We start from the raw sequence: 25560 nt of genomic DNA on the forward strand, positions 1-25560 counted from the left end.
AATTTTAAAATCCTTTTTGTGATTTTAAATCCTTTTTTGATATCCTATGGATTTAATAATTTGGGAAATGCCCATGACAAAAAGTCTGCAATAGAATTTGGGTAAAGTGCAGAATACCCCACTGCTTGACGCGTTTTTAAGAATTGCACATACTCGGTATACATGTACGCATCAACCTATTTTCACTTAAAAAAAAAAAAAAAAAAAAAAATCCCAGAATTGCACAAAAATGGCACTGCGCACACCCTTGACTTTATCTATGTGCACAACAACCTATTTTCACTTGAAAAGTAAAAGAAAATTGACAAAAATCCAATTGATTTTACCCTTGTAAAAAGCGGCAAACAAATAAGTGGGCAATTCTGCACTTTACGGAGAATTTTTTCAAAGAAAACTCATCATTCATTATAGAAAATTTTGTTTGAACAACCAACGAGATAAAATTATGCTTTAGCGATAACTCGGTGGTAAAATAACGATGCAGGCATCCATTCAGCTATGTTTAGCAATTTTTACATAAATTATAATAATGATCTGAAATAGTTATTGACTCCTATGCTTCCATTCAGTCATGTTTAGCCTTATTTTTATATAAATTATAATAATAAAAAAGTATTATATGAAATTAACCTTTCATCTAAATTAAAACATCAATCTTAGATAGTTATTTACTACTGTACTTCCTTTCTTGTGTTAGAGTTGCCGCAATTATTTCTGGCATCACTGGCATCAATAGTTTTTCAATTTTTTACGGCCCTCGAAACCGAATAGTACCTAAATTTGTTAAACTAGTCACCAAATAAAGTCAAAATACATTATAAAAACTGTCAAGAGACAGAAAAATGTCGCCAAGTAAGAGATTAAGCCTTCAAGCTTGGTTCTACAGCTTGGTTTCGATTTCATATTTTAAAATTAAACAAAAAAGCGACCTTAGTTTGATGCAGATTTTGAATAACTCTATTTTGAAGCTGATCAGATACAAGTTCCTCTTCTGAAAAGAAGCTGCAGATTTTTTTTTTAACTCCCGGAAGGGGGGGGGAGAAACCCATGAAAACATATAGGCCAAGATAGCTTTTTTTGTTTAATTTTAAATTTCACGCAGGCATGTTCTCTGTTGTTACTTATGCTCATTTGTCTGACGCAGTCAGACCAAGCCTACAAAAATTTTTTTGTAGCAAGTTGCGCCTGTCGTTGGCAACAGCCTTGAGCACCATTCAGGTGACACTGCGATTTAGGCCAGTTCTGCCCCGCATTTTGACAAGGAGGTTAGGCTAATCTAATTGAATTTTGATGGAAAGCAACCCGGGGCGGGGACAGCTCCGAGAGTTTCCCCACCCCTCTCTTCTTCCACCAAACCACCCGAGAGGACTTTCGGCTCGCCGCATATTTAAAGTTCCGCCATGCTCCACCGCAGTGGCATAACAAAGGGAGGCAGAAGGGGGTGTATGATACCTCGGGCGTCGCTCCCAGAGGGGCTCCAAATGGTCTCCAAACAAGATTTTCATCATATCACTGTGTTTTTTTCGGGGGGGAGGGGCACCAGTTATACTCGCTACTCCACTACCGCACCGACATTATACATTTACAAACATCCATGCCTTTTCCGAGATTCGTAGTGGGGCACTTCGGTATGGCAGTCAGCGACACAAACTTTCATAACAGTGGCTTCAGAAGTAATGGCAGAAAGACAGTTTGATTTGAGGAGATGGGAAAATACAGATTCTTCAAGACTTTCTCTTACCTCTACAAATGTCCTTGGATTAATATGGAACAAAATGAGAGATACCCTCCAAGTGAATATATCCAGTTTCGAGAATCTGTGTACAGAGAAAATAACGAAAAGAACTATTCTAGCTGCTGCTTGCAGAATTTTCGATCCTTTGGGGATTGCTTGTCCAATAACCTTAATTCCCAAACTTCTTTTGCAACATTTATGGAAAGCAAACATCAGCTGGGATCAGGAAGTAGATGCAGATACAAAGAAAGAATTTTTAAAATGGATGAAAGATATACCTTTTCTGTCTAAAGTTGAAATCCCAAGATCGATCAAATTTGGGAAAGTAAATGATAAGCATTCTTTACATGTGTTTTGTGATAGTCAATTTGCATATGCGGCAGCAGTCTTTCTTCGTGTTGAAAAAGAAAACTCAGTGTACATTCAACTCATACAGGCTAGATCAAGAATTTTACCCTGTGGAAAAAGAACTAGCATTGCACGATTAGAACTACTTGGTGCTACTATCGCTGCACGACTTTTGTCAAGCATACTAAAAGGTCTTCCAGTTAAAAAGGTTTCCTGTTGGACAGATTCAACGACTGTGGTCGCTTGGATAAGAAGAGAAGATTCGTGGGGCGTTTTCGTCCATAATAGAGTAAAAGAGATATTAAAGTTGACATCTAAAGAAACCTGGAGATATGTTCCCAGTACAATGAATCCAATAGATCTTCCTAGCAGAGGTTGCACGACATTTTGCGTCTTTGAAATGGTGGGAGTATCCTTCGTGGCTCTATCTACCTGATGAAATGTGGCCTGTCACTGACGATATTACATGTGAAGTGGAAGTAAACAGAGAGCGAATGAAGAAAATCGTATCTTCTATGTTGACTGCTGGAGTGAGCACTTTCCTAAATTCTCATCTTGCGGATTATAAAAAAGCAGTAAATATCATGGATTGGATAAGGAGATTTGTCTACCATTGTCGACATAAGCAAGAAAAGAAAAGAGGGAATCTCAGTGTATCTGATATCGATGAAGCAAAGAAAACAATAGTGTATTTAATACAACAAGAATCCTTCGGTGGGTTAAGAGATAAATGATTACAATCTTTGGACACATTCCTTGATAATGGAATTATACGATTGAAATCAGCTGTACTCAGAAGAGATTATCATGAAGAATTTAAAACGCCAGCAATTTTACTAGGAGAACATCCACTTGTGAAACGTTTGGTGTTAGAAGATCATGGAGAAATGGGCATGCTGGTGTCTCAAACACTTTAAATTCTTTAATAGAGAAATACTGGCTTCTCTGCGGAAGGAGAGCCGTTAAACATGTATTGAGATCTTGCATTATTTGCAAGCGATTTTCAGCTAAAGGTAATAATCCTCTCACTGCGCCACCACCAGCAGATAATGTTCAAGACGCCGCTGCATTTCAGATAACAGGAGTGGACTTTGCTGGCCCAGTGATTCTAAGAGATAACTCAAAAGCTTGGATTGCTCTTTTCACCTGTGCGCTGTATCGTGCCGTCCACCTCGAATTAGTGACATCCATGTCAACGGAGACATTTCTACTAGCTTTTCATCGTTTTGCTGCTCGCAGAGGGAAACCTTCAGTCGTACACAGTGATAATGGAACTAATTTCAAAGGAGCTGCCGGTGCTTTTTCGTTAATTGGTTTTGAGAAAATTTTCCTTGAAGCAAAAGAAGAACACATAACTTGGAAGTTTATACCACCTAATGCTCCTTGGTAGGGAGGCTGGTGGGAGAAACTTGTAGGAATGATGAAAAATATTTTAAAGAAAACTCCAGGAAGAGCCAGTTTAAGCTACGAAGAAATGATTACAGCTTTATGCTATTGTGAGGCTATTTTAAATGAAAGGCCTTTAACTGCAGTATCATCTGATCCAAGTCTTACTCCTCTTACACCAGCAAAATTTCTCAAGGAAATCAAAAGTAGTACCATACTAGACCTTAAAATGAATCCAAATTCCAAAATGAAATTTACGGCCAAAATGAAATTTATGGCGAAGGTTACAATATGTCGGAACAGTACGGGAACTATTACTATTCTTACACCAGCAAAATTTCTCAAGGAAATCAAAAGTAGTACCATACCAGACCTTAAAATGAATCCAAATTCAAATAATTTACGGCGAAGGTTACAATATGTTCGAACAGTACGGGAAGCATTTAGAAAAAGACTTCGTCAAGAATATTTGGGAGCATTATGTACAAAACAAAGGCATAAAAATTTCAGCCCTCTAAAAGAAGAAGACGTAGTTTTAATTGGAGATGACGATAAAAGGAGACAACTTTGGCCACTTGGTCGAATAGTTAAAGTACTATATCAGGAGTTGATGGTATTGTTCGTCGTGCTACTGTAAGGACTCACAGTGGAGAACTTGTCCGAGCTGCCCAAAAATTATATCCTTTAGAACTTTCTGCACTAGAAACCACACCAGAAATAATACAAAATGAAGTAAAAAATAAAAGAGAAAAGGAGTAACAAGAAACTGCTAGCAAAGTATTAAATGAGGACTATTCTGATCGAGCTAAAACAAAAGTAGAGAACCCTGTGACAACTAGCAGTGGCCGAGTAATTAAAGCACCCATAAAGCCGTCACTTTGTACTGAATAAGTTTTTTTTTTAACTTTTTAATATTAGCAACTATATTTATAACTTTCTTTCTGTACTTTAGTTAACTTAAGTGGGAGTATGTGAAAAATTGTATCTTTCAAATATTTACCAACGTAAGTTATTATTAGTCCAAAGGGGCTTTGTCCCTGAAGGACTATTGTTTTCGTTTTGCGATTTTGCGTCGGACTCATAAACGTCGGTTCACTTTTCAAACTGTTGCCACAAAATGTTAGAGTCCTGCATTATATTTGAAGAAATTAAATAATGAAAAATCTGCATAAATGATTGTCTATTTCTCGCATTGTGATAAAACAATGGTACATAGAGCCATCGAATTTTGAATGACGAAATCCTACTGCGAATATGGGCATCTGAAATCCCAAATTTGGAATTTGTTTTATTATAGATTTTATATTTTGTAAAACTTTAACGAATTTTTGATTTACAAACTCAATGCTTTAAAAGCGAGAAATGGCAACGTTATATAGAAAAAAAAAAAATACTTTTATCTCCAGCTCGCGAGACTGTGTATATCGGAAATTCTAAAGATATGCTTAATTTAACATTCTTTTGCGATATTGCTCTTGAACTGAATTTTATGGTTTAAGTGCAAAGAACATGATATTTAATAAATAAAAGTAACACTCAAAACGTTAAAAAAACGCTCCTTTGGACGTAGTTTAAAATCTGAAACATTTCAGATTTTTTTTTTTGTTTATATTTTGTTTTTATCTTTGAATAATGCGTGCTGAACTTCATTTTTAGACGTGTTGGTAATTGCGCGATTTTTTAGTAGTTAGGTTCTGGCAAGAGTAAGATATTGCTAGGTCTGTTCTATTCTTTTTTAATTTTAAGAGTAATTTTTTTATGCTGAGTTATAAGAAGAAAAAGCATCTTTTTGTGATATTTAAAGATGCACATATTTAGTTTCGATGTGCTTACGTTTAATAAATGTGTTTTATTAAACAACTTGGAGTTTTAATGCATCGTTATTGACTTTGCAGTATTTTTGAGAGGCAATTATTTGTCAAAGATGTAGCAAACCGCTACAAATGCATCTGTGTCGGCGAAAAAAGCTGACATACGATGATCTAGAATTAGTAAACGGTATTATTTATTTTACATATAACTGTTTTTAAAAAAGTACAATTTTAAACAATTAAAAGTTTTATATGTATTATAGATAAGTTGATACATTTATTAATAATAATATAATATTATATACAATGAGAATATAATATTACTAAAGAGAATATAATACTACTGAGAATATAGGGGGTTATTCAATTATGGTAAAGCACACGAGGGCTATCTGCCTTAAGGGAGGGATGCCTTCGTGGAGGACTTTCTAAGAGAAACTGGCTAGTATACACGTTACACATGGGGAAAACCACGAAAACACCCATGCAGCCAGCCCGTTCGCTGGATTCGAATCTCGGACCGAACTACCAGTGTTCAGCGTCTTTACCGCTCGGCTGATGGTAGGCCCTACTGAGAATATAATATTTTACTGAGAATATAACATTACTAATTAATTGTAGTTTAATAATTATTAATTTTAAATATATTTTCCAGAAATCGATCAAAATAAAAACTGGAATTTTCTGGAAAATCTTGTTTGGAGACCATTTGGCGCCCCTCTGCGAGCGGCGCCCGGGGCATCATACACCCCCTTGTCCCCCCTTCGCTACACCACTGCCAACTGGGCAAAATGGTAGATTGAATTTTCGTGTTTTCGTCACTATGATGAATCGGTTGTTGGAGTAGAGTGGCGTAAAATTAAGCAGTGAGAAGTTTCGGCCTAACCTTCGTAAGTAGTTTGCAAGGATTTTTCTTTGTTAGTTAGATGAAAAGAATGACTACGTGGATGAATCCATTTAAAAATTTAGGGGAGCTCGTTTTCTGAAACAACGGAAATCATGCGAATATTTTTTAAATTTTCAGAAACTAGCTCTAAAATGTTAAGGGAGAAGAAAATATGATAATTAAAATGATAATTAAAATTAACATTAAACTTCACATTTAAAGACACACTTATTTTATTACCCTATGTATTTCAAAGGACATTTTTACTTACATAAAATGAATTTCTTTTTGTGGGTACATTTTTACATTGTTAGTCCAAAAGGGCAATTTTGCTCAGAAGAACTATTAATTTCGTTTTGGCATTTTGCATCGATTTACGATAAGCGTTGTTTCACTTTTCAAATTGTTACCACCGAATATTATGGCCCTGTATTATATTTAAAGAAATGAAATAATGAAGAATCTGCATAAATGTATGTATGTTTCTCGCAGTGTGATAAAACAACGGTACCTAGACCCATCAAAATTTGAATAACGTAATCTTCCATAGAATGAATATGAGCATGTGGAAGCCCTAATTTGAATTTGAAATTTGTTTTATTATCGATTTCATATATTGTAAAATTCTAACAAATTTTAGATTAACAAGTTAAACGATTTCAAAGCGAGCAATGGCAACACTGTACCGGGGGGGGGAAGTCATTTTTATCTCCAGCGCGCGAGACTCTGTATCGGAAATTCTTAAGATATGCTCATTAAAAATTTATTTTGGGATATTGCTGTTGAACTGAATTTTACGGTTTGAGTACGTAGAACATGATATTTAATAAATAAAGTAACACAGAAACGTTAAAAAACGCCCCTTTGGACATTATTTAAAATCTGAAATCTTGGAGATTTTTCTATTTATTATTATGTTAAATCAAAAGATTTAAATCATTTGCCTAAAAACAACTAGGGGGATAAATATGCGAGTAAATACGGTATGAGAATGGTACAGAAATCAATGAAAATTTTATAAAGTATATTAAATACATAAATTAAAATAAATATATCCTAAAAATTAAAGAAATGGAAACTAAGTAAGGGAATTACGGCAAAACCTTATAATGGAGATAAAAGGAAAGTAGACATTTTGAAAAATATTTTTTGAGATCAGATAAAATTTCTCCTTTGTTTGCACTTGCAATCTACTAATATTTTGCTTTGTTTTATTTTATTTATTTTTTTATTTATTGATAAAAATCATATTTCCGCAAGCGATTTTTTTTTTCTCTAACTGATCAAAGTTCTGTGTTTATTTTGCTGGGAAACCGAAATCATAAATTCTGCAGCTTGTGTCAATATTACTGTTTTACAATTGTTAAAAAAGAGTGTTTGTCAGACATTATCTCCTCTGGGGCTCCGAAGGGAGTTATGATTTATCTAAAAAATACTACTGGAGCGGGGCTTTTGTAAGCTTAGGCTGAATTCAAACACAAACGATTCGATATTTATTCCCCTGAAGTATATAATTTCTTTAAAATCGAGATGAAATATAATTAGTGAAAACTTTAACTGCAGAACTGGTGCTAGATCTACCAGACGCGTATTTTATTTGATCATTTTTCACAGAATCTCCACCCCCCCCCTAAACGTCAAATGAATTTTTAGACAAACGTTTATTCTAGAAATAAGTTAGGCAGTTTTTCAACATTATAATTTAATCAATTTTGAATTATATATGATAAAAACACTTATCTCCATAACAAATCTTAAGTGATCATTTAAATATATATTCAAACACTAAACTAAAAAAACTCAGTGGCGTAACAGCCCTAAAGCTGCGTTCGGACGGGGGCGTAAAGGGCATAAGTGGTTAAAGCCGAGCTCCGTTGCCAAGGCAACCAGTTTGTGCTACGTCACAAAATCTGGTTTAGGGCTCGTGGCATAGGGTTCAAAGTTTTCACCTTTACGCCGAGTTTGGGATAACCATCGACCAATCAGAGCGAAGCTAAAACGAAGCGGCGTTCTGAAGAGAATTTCGCTGTCACAAAACGAGCAGAGCGAACGCGGGAAATCAATCAAGCAGGAGAACAGCGCGGGAAAGTTGTAGACACATCCAGACATACACAAATTTAGCTTCTTTCGTTGGCCACGGCTTACACTCCGTTCTCGCAGGTGTGAACGGAACTTCCGTATTTTATGCCCTTATTACTATGCCCCTATGCCCTTTACGCCGCCGTCTCAAAGCAGCCTTATGGGCCAAGGCCTGCTGTGCCCGAAAATCTGCTTTCTTGACCGTGGGCCCCGGGGGGCGTAAGCATGCCCTGAACAAGTGGTCAGCTTGTCGCAGGACCCTCCAGTGTTTAGTCCATAGCGAACTTGGTACTCATTTTATCGATCCAAGTGATGGAAATCAATTGATGAAAGGCTGAGTCGATCTTGACCAGCCCGGGAATCGAACCCCGGACCTGCGATGCTGCTGCGCTAGCCACTGCGCCACCGGGCCTGTATATTGGAAGACTACTAACAGAATTAAAATATCGATTGGAAATGAAACAGTATATGTTATGCCGTCCTTTTCCAACCTTTGTCTCGTAGAGTTTAGTCCACGCTGTGAAGTTTTTTTAGCCTGACTATTATTTGGGTAGTGGGACGACACTAGGTTTAAAAATATTAAATTTAAAAACTTAACAAACAGTTTATATACGGTGTTCCAACAAAGGAACCGGGATTAATATACCCTAAAAAGTGCTTTATGTTTAGAAAATTTTCTTACATACTTACACAACAGGTAAATACTCCGATTCAAGAACATCGAGTTTGATTTGACCTGGCAATAATGGATTTTATCACTATCGCATCTTCGCTGTAACTTAGTCCACATAGAGATCTACACAAAAGCACTGCGAAATTTGATTGTGAAAACTCATTAAAAGAATGGTATTACGCACAAATTGTTCTCGAAGCTTCGTGCTGTCTTTCGAGATGAAAATGCATCTAAAGAAGCAACTGTTCTTAGAGTGATAAAGAAATCTGAGGACATAGACTCGGCAGCAAGCATTAAATCACCAAACTCTCGATCCAGCCTGTTAAAAATATCGATATTGCACGTGAGTGTTATTACAAGTCTGCCCCAAAAAGTTATACTTAAAAAGAAGCAACAAAACAACTTGAAGCTGCATATATCATTAGCCATCTCGATAGGCAGATATATGGAAAAGTAATTACGAATTTCATCAAGAGATGGCGGTGCTGCAGAATAAGTCTTGGAAGACATAAGCCAGACATTATTTTTCATTCTTAAATTGGAATATTTACCTGTTATATTTTCAGTTTTCCGAAAGTAAAGCATATTGGGCATGTAAGTTTTTGTAGGGACACCCTGATTCAACGTGCTTTAAGAAATGAAGATATCTATTGAAGAATTCCAGAAGTTATGCCCGCGATTGTGCCGGTATAGCGGTTAGCTTCGTTGACTGTCGTGCAGAATCTCGGAGAAGGCATGGATGTTTGGAAATGTACAGTGCCGGTGCGTCACGGCGGCACTTGCGGCGAGCCGAAAGTCCTCTCGTGCGGTTTGGTCGAAGGGTAGAGGGATGGGAAATCCTTGGACCCGGCCCCTGGGGCGCTCTCCATAAAAATTGGGGGCGGAACTCAGCTAAATCGCACTGTCACCTGTAAGGTGTTCAAGGCTGTTGCCAACGACAGGCATATCTTATGCTCCTTGCCACGAAGAATTTCGTGGGCATGGGCTGATGTTGCTGTCAGACAAGTCAGCAAAAGTAACAACAACGCCCGTGATTGTAAAATCAACAAAAATGGAGAAATAAAGATTTGATTAACACCAAATTGTAGATAAAGATAGCAAATGTTTTCATAAAAGGAAAAAAGCATTACAGTACAAAGTCCATAATGCTGATGTCCATTATCAGGAATGATCTATAATCCGGACCTCAAAGTCACAAACCTACGCATGCGTGTTTGATGCGCGCGTCCGCTACGCATGCGCATAAAGCCAGTAAAGCGATTACCCATGCGCGCTTCCGATAGTGAAGAAAGTAACAGAGAACGTTATTGAAAACGAAAAAATTTCGATTGACAAGTTAGTTGGTATTCTCGACACAACAATTACAGGACTTGAGAAGTCCGTGGTTCCATTCCCACCGAAGGCGGTTGCATATTTTTCATCTTTTCTGCTTCCAATTAACCTAATGACTCTACAAGTGGCGCCCGAACTAAAAGGGTTGTGGATGATGATTCTCCGCACCCAGGATTTGGCGACTAGGTCCCCTAAAACCCTTGTTGCCCTTTATAAAGGGGAGTATATAAGATATTTCTCCCACTTCCCTAGCGTGCCTTCGTGGTGTAACGGTAGCACGCTATTCCAGAGGTCCGTGGTTCGATTCCCAGCGAAGGCGGTTGCATATTTTTCATCTTTTCTGCTTCCAATTAACCTAATGACTCTACAAAGCCAAATGAATCTACACATTTACTGCCTAAAGAAAAGAAATTTTATAAAATTTTATGAGGATTTGAGAGAATATAAGAGTCATTTCCGACTGGCATGTTAGAACATCTTCAAAAACAAAATGTCTTCGGGGATGATATCCCTGTTAAGGTTAGTAGTTTGTGAGTATTTTGTTCTTAATAATGGAAGTATTCTTTGGATTATGGCAAAGCATGCGAGAGCCATCCGCCTAAGGGGTAGGATGCCTTTATGGAGAAGATTTTAAGGAAAATTGACTCCTTAAAAATACACTTGGATTTAACATGGGGTTACTTTTAGTAAATTATTTACCTAAGTTAATGCATTTACGGATGCAAGCAAAGACTACATTTCATAAATTTATTTGAAAAATATAAAAATATTACTGTTCTTTTGCTTCATTACTTCAGACTTTGCTAGTTCAGCGGAAGGTAAATGTTTACTTCCTAACCATCCGAACTTCCTTCCTGTTATAATTACGAAGCATTTTTTATTCAGCCTTTTGTCTCACATGCATTTTTTAACTGTGTCATTGTTTATACTGATTATAAAATAATTTTCCGCTCGCATGCCAAGATATTTTGATTTATGCTCAAATGTTACATAACGGTGATATTTTATCTGCGGTCATCTCTTTTCGCACTGAGAGCTGTCGTCTCATAATTTATGATCAAGCACTGAAAAGCGCTGTGTTTTAACTTGCTTCATTTTGAGAACTCTGTACCAGATCCATAATATTCTAATGACATTAACTAAGAAATGGAAAGTTAAAAAGAGAAGGAAACTGCTATTATTATTGCAAGTTGTGACTAAAATTACATTGAGTCCACCGTGTATCAAACGTCGTTATTGGGAATTTGAGGAATAAAATTTTCTGTCAGATAAAGGTTTTACATCGCGCAGCTTACTCTCAAAAGATATGCAAGTCTTGATTAATTGACTAATTGATCTTAGATATATATTCTAATTACAGTGTCTGTTAAAATAAGGTACAGATTTTTATGAAAAACATTTTCACTTTTAGGAATAGGACTGTCTTGTAAATAATAAATAAATAAATAATAATAATAATAAAATACTCTAACACTTTATATATTACTACATATTTAATACTATTAGCCCAAATGGCTAATAGCCTCGAAATGGAATTTTGCGTCGAATCACTACAAATGCGTTTCTTAATTTTTCATTCCAGTCTGTTGCCATTCGGCAAAATATAAGTTATTTATCTTTCAAACTGAATCTCTCAGTTGGGAATATACAAAGTAAGCTCTTTGAAAACAAGATGCAGTTCTTAAGAATATTCGTTCCTTACTTTTAAATCAGATTGATTTAAGTAATAAAAATGCCTTTGATTCACGATCTAGCTTATTAAAAATATTCAGTATTTTGACGGAATGACGTTGTATATTTTTTACAATTTTTTTCATATATCTTATAAATACTTAACAAATTTTTGATTAATAAACTCAAGGATTTGAAAGTGAGCGGTGGTAATACTGGTTTTAAATATGTAAAACATATTATGCCAACAATTAACACTGCATCGGAAGTTCTAAACATATGCTGATATACTGCTTTTAGAAAAAAATTCGATTTTGCTGTTGAATTGTAATTGGCGTAAATGCGAAAGAAACGGTGCTTAATAATAAAGCTAAAAAGGAAACTATCTGACGTAGACACCACAAAACTTTTTTGTACGACCTGTTAAATTATATAATTTTTTCTGCACTTCAACTTAACTTATCTTCTTGAATTTCATTAAAGGTATATTTCTCATTCAATGAATTCATTTCTCATTAGCGGCAAGGCAAAACTACATAAAAACTTAAATTCATTAAAAATCGCAAAATACAGAAAACCTTAGAAACCAAATACAGTTAAAAACAATTTTTACAATTAAAATTAAAAGTTTCTACGCCAAAACAAGCGATTCGGCCAATGGACAGGTAGACCAAACTTTTTGGTGCATGAAATTCAAAGTTAGCTTACCTTCCCACTGGGCAAAAGAACACTGAAGATGGTGCACCAATTGTATTTCCTATTTTACTAAGACTTTCAAATGTAAACAACGCCTAGTTCTATAATTCTACTCTATTAATACATCGAATTCTGTAATTCTATGATTCTGTTCTAATAATTCAGCAACTATTGCATGCAGATTAACTAAGACCTAAAAACCTTAATCGAAAAATAAAAAACAACATTATTCAATAACTTTTAAAGAAAAAAAAAGGGGGGGCTGGGACAATTTTAAAGGGGGTAATCGCGAAAAGTTTCAGGCAGCATATTTCAACGTTTCAGGCAGCATATTCAAAATGGAAAATATCTATTTTGACCGCTATCAAATGAAATTTAACGATGTTTTTGCGTGATATCTGTACTTAAGGACAGAATAAAATACTCTTTTCCTTCAAAAAAATTATAAAACTGCTTTAAAATTAATTCCGAAGAGAATTTTTCGTGGCGTCTGTACGAACGTATGTACGTACGTATCTCGCATAACTCAAAAACGAGTAGCCTCAGAAAGTTCAAATTTTGTATATAGGACTGGAATAACATGTAGATGTGCACCTCGTATTTTGGTTGCAATCGGCCGCACCAAACGTATATAAATATATTTATATATATATCCACTCTGTTACCCGGCTCAGTTATCTCAGTTTCTTTACTCTTATATGTTTGTAAATTGTACATTTTTTGCTTTAAAAATGAATGTATTATGTTGTTTTTATCTTCCGGTAAGGCTTTTATGCCTTTAGTAAATCTGTATGCAATATTTTTAGAATTATCAATTTTAAAGTTGTCTAAGTGCCGCTAAGCCTTTTTTTAATGGCGGCCATTGATGTTTACATTTGAAACAGGAGACTAGTGGATTTGTTGCCAATCTAGAGAAACTTAGCTTCGCAACAACAAAGATAACGCATTCATTTATTATTGCCAATTAAATCATGCTTAATTCTTTCTGGAATGTTTTCGAGGAAATAAGTGTTTGAGATTTACTTCGTAATTTTTAATATAGATATTTTGAGTTTTTATGTATTTTTGTCTTCTCGCGAAGTGAGAATTGAATTAATTAAATGAGAAATACTCAATCGTCTGTGAAAAACTGTTTCTTTTTTGTTTTGTTTGCTTAATTTCTTTTATACATCATTCTAGCTTTATTATAGTATTTGAATAGAAAATGTGGCAACGATTAGATAATTCTATTCTTTAAATGATATAAATTTTGTGCATTATGAGTTATAATACTAACGAAATATATAAATTAACTGTTATATAATTATTGGATTATATAACAGTTAACTTAGTTTCCGTTATATAATTATTATATAAGTTAACTGTTATATAATTATTAATACTGTTAAGTGAATCTAGCGCCAGAGTGTCGCTATGGTAAACAAATACTAGAGTGAATTTTAAAGAATGCATTTATTCTATTGTGGTTTATGCGCTGTCGGCGAAGTAGATTTAGTTCAATCCAATTCAGTTTAAATGAAATGCAAGAAAAAATGCGTGTTGGCACCTGATCGTCTGTGCTATGCGAAACCTTTCGTATCTAAATTAGTTGTCTAGCAACGAATCTTGTAATGCGCATGCGTCAATATCGTTTGTTTTTGTAATTCTTTGATTAGCTTGTTCGATGAGAAATTTGTTGCTTGGATTTTTGAATGGCTGCTAATTGAGCGGTTAATTTTCGAATAGAATAAAAGATGGATTTAAAAGAAAATTAGTTTCGTTATTTCGTAGCTACAGTCCATAACAGTGGTCCTTAAACGCTGGAGTGGAATTGGCTAAATAAATTGTTGCTTCAAACGTTAAAAGCAATAAAAACTTTAGTTTGATCGTGTATTAAAAACGAACGAAAATGGCTAACGCAGATGATGAACTGAACAGTAGAGATAATTAATTCTACAGTATTGTTACTAGATGAAAAACTAAAGTTGCTGAATCGACGTCGTGGAAACTTTAAAACTAGGATCACGAAATTGGAAAATTTTTTGAAAGATTCAAATTTGAATGCTGACAAGATGCTCCTTCAAATCAAATTGGATATGGTTTCGGACATGTTATCTCAGATCGAATCGTTGCAACTGGAATATTATGATGTCATTGATGATGAAAATTTATCGAGTGTGGATTTAGAATTTGAAGAAATGGAAGACCGTTTAGAAGAAATAAAGGTAAGCTTACAAACATTATTATTAAATTCAGATTTAGTTGATAAATCTTTAACGAATGATATTAAGAATCCTAATTCTATCTCTATTAAGTTACCTGATTTAAGCTTACCAGAATTTGATGGTTGTATTGAGAACTGGAGTGATTTTAAAAACCAATTTGATAGTTTGATTACAAATAACTCTTCTTTAAATGATATTAAAAAATTGTTCTATTTGCGTTCTGCATTAAAAAGAGACGCGAAAGCTGTAGAAATTCAAGACAGTTTTCAGTCTTTATTTGAGGTTTTGGCTAAAATTCCATAAGCGGGGTAAGTTGACAGCAAACTGTTTTGGCCTTCAAAATTTGGCGAATTTTTTAGGCGCACTAAATGAAAGCACTAAAATGTGATTTTTAAACGTAAACAGAATAGTAACTTTTGAGTTCTGCAGTAGTAAAACGCCGTTATTTTATGTAAACAGAATAGTAAAATGAGATGATAAAATACTAGATGAGTAAAACAAAGTTCAACAGCTTTGCAAGTAAAAGCATAGTCCTATATATAATATATAATTCATCATAAAATAGTAGAATGAACAATTCTTGTAAATAATTATTGAATAAATAAATGTATACACTAATCAGATCAGAGCACTGCGAAGTCAGTTTTAAATGTAAACAGAATAGCAAATTATGCGTATTCAGGATCATAAACTAACTAAAATATTCAAGTTACTATCGTCGTGGAATTCAATACACTAAGCAACTTTCGTTCAAAGCTTTAAATATTCCACATCTTTCGACTGCCACATGCAAGAAACAAAACTTAAAAAATAAAATAAAATAAAATAAAATAAAAAAATTAAACGAAAACATTCATAAATTGTAAACTTCATGTCATATGAAATCCAACATTCTCCCACCAACAACAGCTTAACCTTCTGCAAATATTTATATAAATACAATATTAAACATATATATAACAATAATATTAAACAGTAAAACTTTTAAAAACAAACACAGTATTTCAAAATTAAATTTAAAAAAAATCTGGCTACACTAAATTCGCGCTCTTACAGTTACCGAAATAAAGCTCTAGGTTTGCCACGAGAAAATAAGCAGCTGAAAACCACAATTAAATTAAAATCGCGCCAAATAAAAAACTCGCCAAGCTTGGCGCTCACTTCGATTACGGAATTTTAACCGAGGTTTTAATTGATAGATATGAAAATAAACGGTTGATTGTTAATTCTCATATTATGAATATTTTAAATTTTGAGAAAATATGTTGAATCTTATAAGTCTTAGAAATCTAATTGATGTTTTGAACAAAAACCTAAGAGATTTAAACTTAATGAAATTAGAAGCTAATGAACTAACACATCAATTCCTTATAAATATTGTCATTCAAAACTTAGATAAAGAAACAAGAAAACAATATGAAATGAGTTTAACATCGACTGAATTGCCCAAATTCGGAAGGTTCATGGAATATTTAGAAAATCGATCCCAAATGTTAGAAAATTTGGTACTATTCAGTTTCGATGGCCGTAAAAAAATTGCAGCGCAAAACCGCCAAATCTAGCAAACGCGCCCATTTAACAGCGCGCAAAATCTAGCGTACGCGCTAATTTCAGATTGCATAAGTTTAGATTGCGTAAGTTTATATAGTTATTTCTTAAGACGCCATTGAAATACTAGTTTAATTTTTAAATTCTTTTTTGATATCCTATGGGTTTAACAATTTGGGAATTGCGCATGACGGAAACTCGGCAGTAGAATTTTGGGTAAACTGCAGAATTACCCACTGCTTGACGCGTTTTTGAGAATTGCACATATTCGGTATCCATGTGCACACCGACCTATTTTCCTTTTAAAAAAATCCTAGAATTGTACAAAAATGGCACTGCGCACACCCTTGACTTTATCTATGTACACATCAACCTATTTTCACTTAAAAAGTAAAAGAAAATTGACAAAACTCCAATTGTTTCTACCCTTGTAAAAAGTAGCAAACAAATAAGTGGGCGATTCTGCAGTTTACCGAGAATATTTTCAAAGAAAAGGCATCATTCATTATAGAAAATTACGTTTGAACACCCAACGAGATGAAATTATGCTTTAGCGATAAGTGGGTAGCGAAATAGCGATGCAGGCATCCATTCAGTTATGTTTAGCAATTTTTATATAAATTCCCCCATAACACAAGACATCCTCAGGATATCCTATTTAAGTCGCAATCTCCCGGGAAGCAGTTAGGATATCCTGAGGATGTTGATTCTCGGATATCCTGAGGACTTCTTAAGTCAACATTCTGAGGATATCCTATTCAAGTCTCAATGTCCCGGGATATATGAAGATCTCCTCAGGATGTTGATTTTCAGATATCCTGAGGACTTCGTAAATCAACATCTTAAGGATGTCCTGTTCAAGTCGTAATTTCCCGGGATATATGAAGATTTCCTGAGAATGTTGTTTCTCAGATATCTTCAGTACTTACTTTTTATGGAAGCTCATATCTGAAAATATTAAAGTAACCTTGTATCACACGCAAGTCATGTTATAAGAATCGAAATCTTACTCTATGGATTACCTACTCTGCATATGAAAATTTAATTGTTATTCTTACACTGGATTTCGTCTTGTATATGTTGGCTGTAAATATTAAGTAATAATATTTTCAAATTTTTGTTGTTGTTTCACAGTTGATCAGAGAACTTTCTTACAAGTTATAGGCACGTGTTTTCATCCGTTTTTGAGTTTCATATTGAAAATGTGTTTACGATTAAATTCTAATTGCTACATAATATATTTTGTAAACATTATTTTAGATACTTTTCTAATATCTTTGAACACAAATATTATGTACATTACAGGTTAACTCAGAAAATCTTTTACGAAGACATTTATCCTATGAACAGATGGGCATGATGTGCATCCATGCCTTATATGGCATTCGAACTTGAGCCCTTCTGCACGGCAATCGGTCAATATAATCACTTACCCGTCTCTGAGGCACTAATCAGAAATATCAAGTTATAAAAGTATTCTATTAAATTCATCGATAGTTCTTAGCATAGAAATAACTATACTTTGAAACTGCAAAAGAAAAAAAAATACTTTTTGATCTGTTACACTATTATATTAGTAATGAATGATGTTTAGTGCTGTGCAGTAATAAGTAACAATATTTTTTTTTAAACAAACGAAATTTTAGTTTATAGACGCAGTTAAAAACTAGTCTGTACGAGGTTTAACTTGCTTTAATTTGAATTTATAAACAGAAGAATAATTTTATTGGGCTAAAAAATTCATTGCAGTTTCTTCGTTCATTTTCTGGTAAGTTCTATAATAATGAGAATTAGTTTTTCAAAACGACTGAGGTAAGAAGTAACTTATTTTTTACCTCTCTGTAATAGGAAAATAAGGTTTGAGAATGGGAAGAACTAACATTAAGTTCTTACTCTCCTCAAACCTCACTTTGCTACCTCTTTAACCATACAAATATTCGGTCTCTGCTAAACAAAGCGCGAAAAAAATATATCCAGCGCTCTGCAGTCTTATACGTTATGCCGACAATGCTACATGACTCCTCATAATTAATAATTGCTGCTTTATTAATTTATTTGTAACATCCAGAAAATGCAGTAAACACGTTTCTTCAAGGTATATAACACAAAGTTAAATGTTGTTATGAAAACTCAAAATTAGGTAACGGATTAAATAGATGTTCAAACTTTAAATTAAAATGATTTAATTTTTAAATTAAACGCGTTCTTTAAACTCATCAGTTTTATTACTTTATTTTATACTATAAATAACAATTGAAGTTGAAAATCTTAAAGTTTTGATCATCATTATCATTGGTCGTAAAACTGCTTCTCAAATTTTCTTTGCTTTTGAGAAACCGAGCTCCGCTCAGAATGTAACACCTCTGAGCACTTTTTCTGTAGCCGATGCCCCAAGAAGATTTCTCTTTTGTTAACGTGGCAGATTTATGTGTCAGACCTTCCCTTCTTTTGTATCCCCCTAAGAGGGAAACATCCCTTCACATCCCTTCCCCCTTCACAACAAAGTCGCAAAACGCCCCCAACGGTTTTAATTGTTCCGTAATAGTGATATCCTTGAAGAACCCCACAAAGTGAAAAGTACACGTACTTACTTTCTGATTTCCAGAATTCAGCTATTCTGCTAAACGTTAATAGCCGTCGTTCCAAATTCTCTTTCAGTTACGAACTGACTTGCTGACGCTTGCAAGCGTTACATTGACAGAGTGTGAAAAGTAAGTTTCTAAATGTTTCCTTTATTCTACAAAAATGATCAGAACTAAAAAAAATTATCTCAGATATCTAAAAGACGGATTTACAGCAGAATAAATCAACGTATATTATCGGATTCGTCAGAAGATGAAGTAGTATTTAATTATGAAAAAGGACTATGTCGAATTTTCGCGCTAGCAAATATTCTTTAAGTTCCATTTCAAACTGTGATTCGAAATATGAACTTTTATGTCTCAAGAAGAACTGACTGATGACGATTACCAAAACGATTATCCCATTTTAAGGAATATTCCAAATATAGGACTAATAAATATTCCGTTAGACTTTATGTCCCTTCTGTGCTTAGGAGTAGTACAAAAAATGATTACTATTAGGATAGGTGGAGGCACCTTACAAGCACGATTACCACATAAAAATGTTGAACTAATTTTTTTTTTTTTTTTTTTTTTTTTTTTAATGACCAGTTTTTAAAGCCTTATGTACCAATTGAATTTGCAAGAAAACCAAGGAACTAACTCTAAAAGAATTGAAACACTGGAAAGCTACAGAATACCGTCAATTTTTACTGTACACTAGCCCACTTATTTATTTATTTATTTTTTTAAATTTAACAAAAAGCTACATGATCATTTTTTACTACTTCATATTTCGATTAGACTCTTATGTAAAATACAGAATCAGACGGCAATTGATGAATACGCACAGTCTCTATTAAAACTCTTCGTAGTAAATTTTGGGCTTTATTATGAAAAACAGTATATTGCTCATAATGTTAACGGCCTACTGCATATTTGCGAAGATGTAAAAATGTTTGGGCCGTTAGATAATTACAGTGCATTTAAATTTGAAAGCTATATATCTTCTATTAAAAAATTGATTAGAAAATCTTCCGCTCCATTACAGCAAATAGCAAGACGAACTCATGAACTGTTTAATCATATTGTAGCCATGAATAAAGATTCAATCAACATAACCGACTTAAGTTCAGAATTTCAAAATTTACACACATCTGGTCCGCTACTTAAAGGTTATTAAATGCTTAATTTTATTATTGAATTTTGAATACAAATTAACTGAAGTCAGAACTGAATTTGTAGAATAATTTAATTATGAATATATCGAAGAATTCAGTTTTGGGCTATTGAATGGTTAAAAATGATCGAAAGATTTTTAATACTTTAAAGCAAAATTTTCTCTTATAATATTTTGTATTAATAATTCATTTCAAGTCTCTTGCTCAGTTTTAGATATATTTACAAATTATTAAATAAATTGAAATTCAAATTAGAAAATAAATTGTATAAATATTCTTAACATTTCTTATTTTTCCATAGTAACCACAGATGGAGGACCTGAGACTGTCTGTGGAAAATAAGCAAGTTTCAGGTTATCACAACACCTTCACACACTTTCACTGGAATATAAAGAAGATTTCTGGGGATATACTGGGATGTAACATTAAGCAGTTGAGAGTATGTATTTAAGAGGTTAAAGGGATATTGTAACTAGTATTTCAAATCCTGATAACATCCCATACGCTGTCGGTAGGACCTAGATAGGATGTCCTAAGGATATACTGGGATGTGACATTAAGCACTAGGGAGGATGAGTTTAGGAGGAAACTGGGTTATTACGGGATGTCCTGAGGATGTAGTAAGTAGGACTTTAAATCCTAATAACATCCCATGCGCTGTCGATGGGACATAGATAGGATGTTTTTAGGATATAATGGGATGTGTTTAGGAGGTTAGTGGGATATCCCGGGATGTCCTGAGGATGTAGTAAGCAGGAGTTCATATCCTAATAACATCCCGCACGCTGTCAATGGGACTTAGTTAGGATGTCCTGAGGATATCCCGGGATGTGACATTAAGCACTCGGGAGGAGGTGTTTAGGAGGTTCGCGGGATATTCCGGGATGTCCTGAGGATGTGCGCATATCCCGCGAGCAACATCCTCGGGATATCCCAAGGATGTTTTTGTGCTATGTGGGTTATAATAATGATCTGAAATAGTTATTGAATCTTATGCTTCCATTCAGTCATGTTTAGCCTTTTTCATATAAATTATAATAATAAAATGTATTAAATGAAATTTACCTTTCATCTAAATTAAAACATCAATCTTAAATAGTTATTAACTATCATACTTCCTTTCTTGCCGCAATTATTTTTGGCGGCATTGGCATCAACAATAGTTTGGTGATTTTTTACTGCCCTCGAAACCGAGGCAATTTCGAGGGCAGTTTTGCTTTCTACAGCCATGGTTAAGGTTTGGTCACTGATTCGAAGTGATTATATTAGCGGCACAGCGATACTGGACAGTACATCTCAATCGCATTTTATGACCTCGCAGTTCGCTTGGTCTTAACAAACATAAGGTAAATATTCCTGTTAATGGTTTAAGTGGAAATACGATGAATATTAAATGACGTTCTTATTAGTAATAATGACTCTTCTTTCAATTCAGTAATAGACTTTCTCGTTGTACTTAAAATAACAGTACCTGCTAATCAAAATCGTAAAAACAACCTTGTATTTAGCGTAAGAATATTGAAACACTCAATCGATTTCGAGGGCAGCTAAAGGTCCCTCCTCATCAGGAAAAAGAAATACCTAGAAAGAAAGAAAAATAAAAGGGAAGGAATCTCAGAAACACGTGGTCCTTATCAGCACTGCACGTGGTTATAAACGGATTTTGAATCAGAGTTACACTGGCCGCCTACTTTTACTGAGCCAGGCTATCTGATCAAACATAAAACACAAAGGACAAGCAAAATTAGCGAAGTTAAAAATAGGGAGCGAGGGGCAAATGCACCTTCACGCTCAAAATCTGAACTTCGAATAATGGAAAGCCAATGCTAATGATTTGCAATTTCCGGAGTGCCTATGGTTCAAAACCATGTACCTCCACATCAGAATTATTAAAAGTGAGCAGAAATAGGAAAAATTTGGCATAAGTGATTTACTTGATGCTCAATAGAGGGAGCCACAGGCTCGAGAAAGTTTAGGGATAGGGATAAGAAAATAAAAACTCAAGTATCATAATTTTTTATAAGTTTTTAGGTTTTTATAATTTTTTTGTATCTTATAATTTATACTTTTTTTGGTTTTTATAATTTTTTAATACACAATACAAACACTAAAGCAAAAAGCGGATAGGAAAGAGTTTACGATTAATAGGCTCAATAATGGAAAGCAACCACTGAACGGATTTTTATACCCTCTGGTAGTACCAAACGCGAGGAGGTAACGCCATCTATTGGCAAAAATAACTGAATTAAGATAGTAGAATTTTAAAGGCATTAGGAAGGACTGGATTGGACTTCAAATCATTAACTAAACATGCTAAATCTTTGTGAATATGAAAAGCCTCAAGAAAATCCAATTCACCTATGGAAGAAGCCTTTTGCAGACCCAAAGTCAAAATTATGGTTAAATGTCCAACTATGATACGCTATTGAAGACTTGATTTCGCCTTTTCTGACATAAGATTCATGTTCCTTGATACGAAACTTCAACGCTCTTTTTGTTTGGCCAATATATCTTAAACCACACTGACACGATATACTATAAATTCCCCAAGAATTCAAGACAGAAACGCAATCTTTTAGAATCGAAGGGTGAATTTTATTAATAGGGGAGAAACCGACTTGAAAATTGAATTTCTGGAGAATCCGTGCAATTTTATAGCTAACAGAAGGATAAAATGGAAGCACGACAAGGTCATTAATATTATTTCTAACAGTGGAATGTCTTCTTTGATAGGAATCTGAAAAATTTTAACAGCTTTATCAATAATCACGGGAGAAAACACACGGTCAATCGCAACTGCTCTCAAATAATTAAGTTCATTGGTAAGCAAAGATTCAGAGGAACAAACTTTAAGCGCGCGGAATACATAATAGTAAAAAGAAGCCATTTTTTGCTTAACAGGGTGGCATGACTTGGCATGGGGTGGTAAACAAACTGCAAAGGGTTTACGGTACACAGTAGTGCTAAAATCAGTTTCATTGCGGATTATAAGAATATCGAGGAAGGGGAGGGAATTGTTGGATTCAATTTCAAGAGTGAATTGGATGGCTGGATCAATAGAATTCATAATAGATAGAATCTCGGATAAATCTTCTTTATAACCGTCAAAAAGTGCGAAAGTGTCGTCAACATACCAAATCCAAAGACGAAAAGATAGTTTATCAAATAATTTCATCTCAAAATAGTGCATATAAATGTTAGCAAGTACCGGACTGAGAGGATTACCCACAGCCAATCCTTCAACTTGACGAAAATATGCATTTTGGAAAACAAATTGAGTTTGGCTTAGAGAGACTTTAGTAAGCGAAACCAACTCATTAATTTCAGTATGTGTGCAGTGAAATTCCCGAAGCCTAGTTTCAAGACAATTTAGTGCTCCTTCGACCGGAACATTAGTAAACAGAGATTTGACGTCAAATGAAACCATAATGGAATGAAGTGGAGAAATATTTTTAAGTTTATCAATGACTTCAACAGAATTTTTTACAATGTGAATATTGTTAGCAAGTAGAGGAGAAAATCTGGAAACTAAATATTTGGCCAAAGGATATGAAGTAGTACCTATGTTGGAAACAATTGGTCGAAAAGGAATACCGCTTTTGTGGACTTTTGGAAGAGCATAAAGCCTAGCGCAATTAGTAATAGGTGGAATAAGTGATTTCTTCAACTGCTTTGGCAGAATATGAGAAGATTTGATAGCACTTTTAACTTTCGTGAGGTCCGAAGTTGAAGGATCTTTAGGAATCGAGCAGTATAGGCCTTCATTTATCAGTTTAGAGACTCCAGTAATATATGTGTGTTTGTTCATAACAACGATCTGTCCGTCCTTATCAGCTTTAGAGATAATGATATTAGTATCAGAATGAATTTCACGTAAGATCTCATTTTCTTTTTTGCTAAGATTCAAACTCAAAGATTTGTTGTTAAAATTAACGTTATGAGTAATTAGGTGGCGGATTGTATCCTTCTGCGTTTCCGAAATTTTGGAGAATTTAAAGGCTTTCTCTATAGGGGCGATGATTTGAGGAATCGCATAATTTGGCAACCGGAATCCGACATCTTTACTTTTAAAGTCGCTTTCCAAGGCAAGTCATCTTTTACGAAAAGAGATGTCCTTTCAGTCCTTGCGCGGTTGTATGATCTTATTAGCTTTATCGAGGCAGTCATTTGTAAAGCAAAAATATTCCTTCAGAAACTATGGTCTTTAAAACTGAACTGAGACGAGGAATTACCTGAACCACTTGCCAGTGAATGGAATCGTTTCATTTTAAAGTTAAAGGAATTGGGAAATCTTAAGATAGGAAGATATGCTCTGCATTCCACAACCGATAAAAGGGCCTATCGTAGGTTTCTCCGATGCTTCAACATCTGCGTATGGAGCAGTGGTCTACCTATATGCCACTCAAGATAACCTTGTTTAAAGTTACTGCAAAGCAGATCTCTTTTTTAAACACTTGAATAGTACAAATTATTTTTCTTCCAAATATTTTCTGTAATATATTGCTATGAATTTTGTACGTAGATAGATAATTTTAGTGAAAGTTTACTTCCTCTCCTGTGGATCGGTGGAATTATGCTCCGTCGGAAAAATAAGAATACAGGGGCAAGTCTATTTAACATCGAGTAAAATGGCTATCTCGATAATTTGATAATTCGCCAAGCTGATAACGGTTTTGGAAACTAATTTTGTCACCAAATTTGGCAATAAATCTACAAAAGTCAGCAATCTTGGCCGCCATTTGGGTCGGATTCCTGTATAACTGCTCACTTACAATATCCATTGCAATTCATAATGTAAGTGAATATCGGTAATTGACGCTGTGTGTAACTGCAATCATATTCGGCCTTCATATGTCTTCAAATAATTTCGAGAAGCAGAAAGTACTAGAAATATCTCGGCAGGCCGGGTAAAAACTATATAAAATCGGAGAGAGCATCAGTTCCTCAGCAAAAAAGGCACAATTTACCAACATAGAAGGATAAAAAATTTGGGCTCACGAGCCGCGTCGCTGAGTGGGATACACACACACACACACACACACACATTTAAATACTTTTGATGTGGCCGATTGCAACCAAAAAGAGAAGTGCGCAAATGCATGTTATAACAGTCCAATAAACAAATGTGAACATTCTGACGCTACTCGTTTTTGAGTTATGCGAGATACGTACATACATACGTACATATGTACGTATGTATGTACGTATCTCGCATATGTACATACGTACATATGTACAGACGTCACGAAAAAATCTCTTCTGGATCCATTTTAAATCCACTTTGCGATCCGTTTTGGGAAAGGAGTTCTTTATTCTGTCCTTACGTACAGACGTCAAGCAAAAACATCGTTAAATTCCGTTCGATATCTTCGTTGAAATATTCGACACAAAATTTTTCGCGATTACAATACTTCCTTTACTTTGTACAATTAAGTAAAAATGCAGTAAA

The 25560-nt window shown here is 34.5% G+C and overlaps 1 protein-coding gene across 1 annotated transcript in view; it reads left to right on the plus strand.

Annotated features, from left to right (window-relative positions):
* Nucleotides 1–14313: 14313 nt before the first annotated feature.
* LOC118199910 (uncharacterized) overlaps nucleotides 14314–25560 on the plus strand; it is a 42116-nt gene continuing 30869 nt past the window's right edge. The window contains exon 1 of the mRNA XM_035371781.2: nucleotides 14314–14821. The gene's annotated coding sequence lies outside the window, so the exon portion shown is untranslated. The remainder of the gene's footprint in view (nucleotides 14822–25560) is intronic.

The sequence above is a fragment of the Stegodyphus dumicola genome, chromosome 3, assembly GCF_044657685.1.
Source record: "Stegodyphus dumicola isolate Sdum_Otavi_A_Nest chromosome 3, ASM4465768v1".
NCBI classification, from domain to species: Eukaryota; Metazoa; Arthropoda; class Arachnida; order Araneae; family Eresidae; genus Stegodyphus; species Stegodyphus dumicola.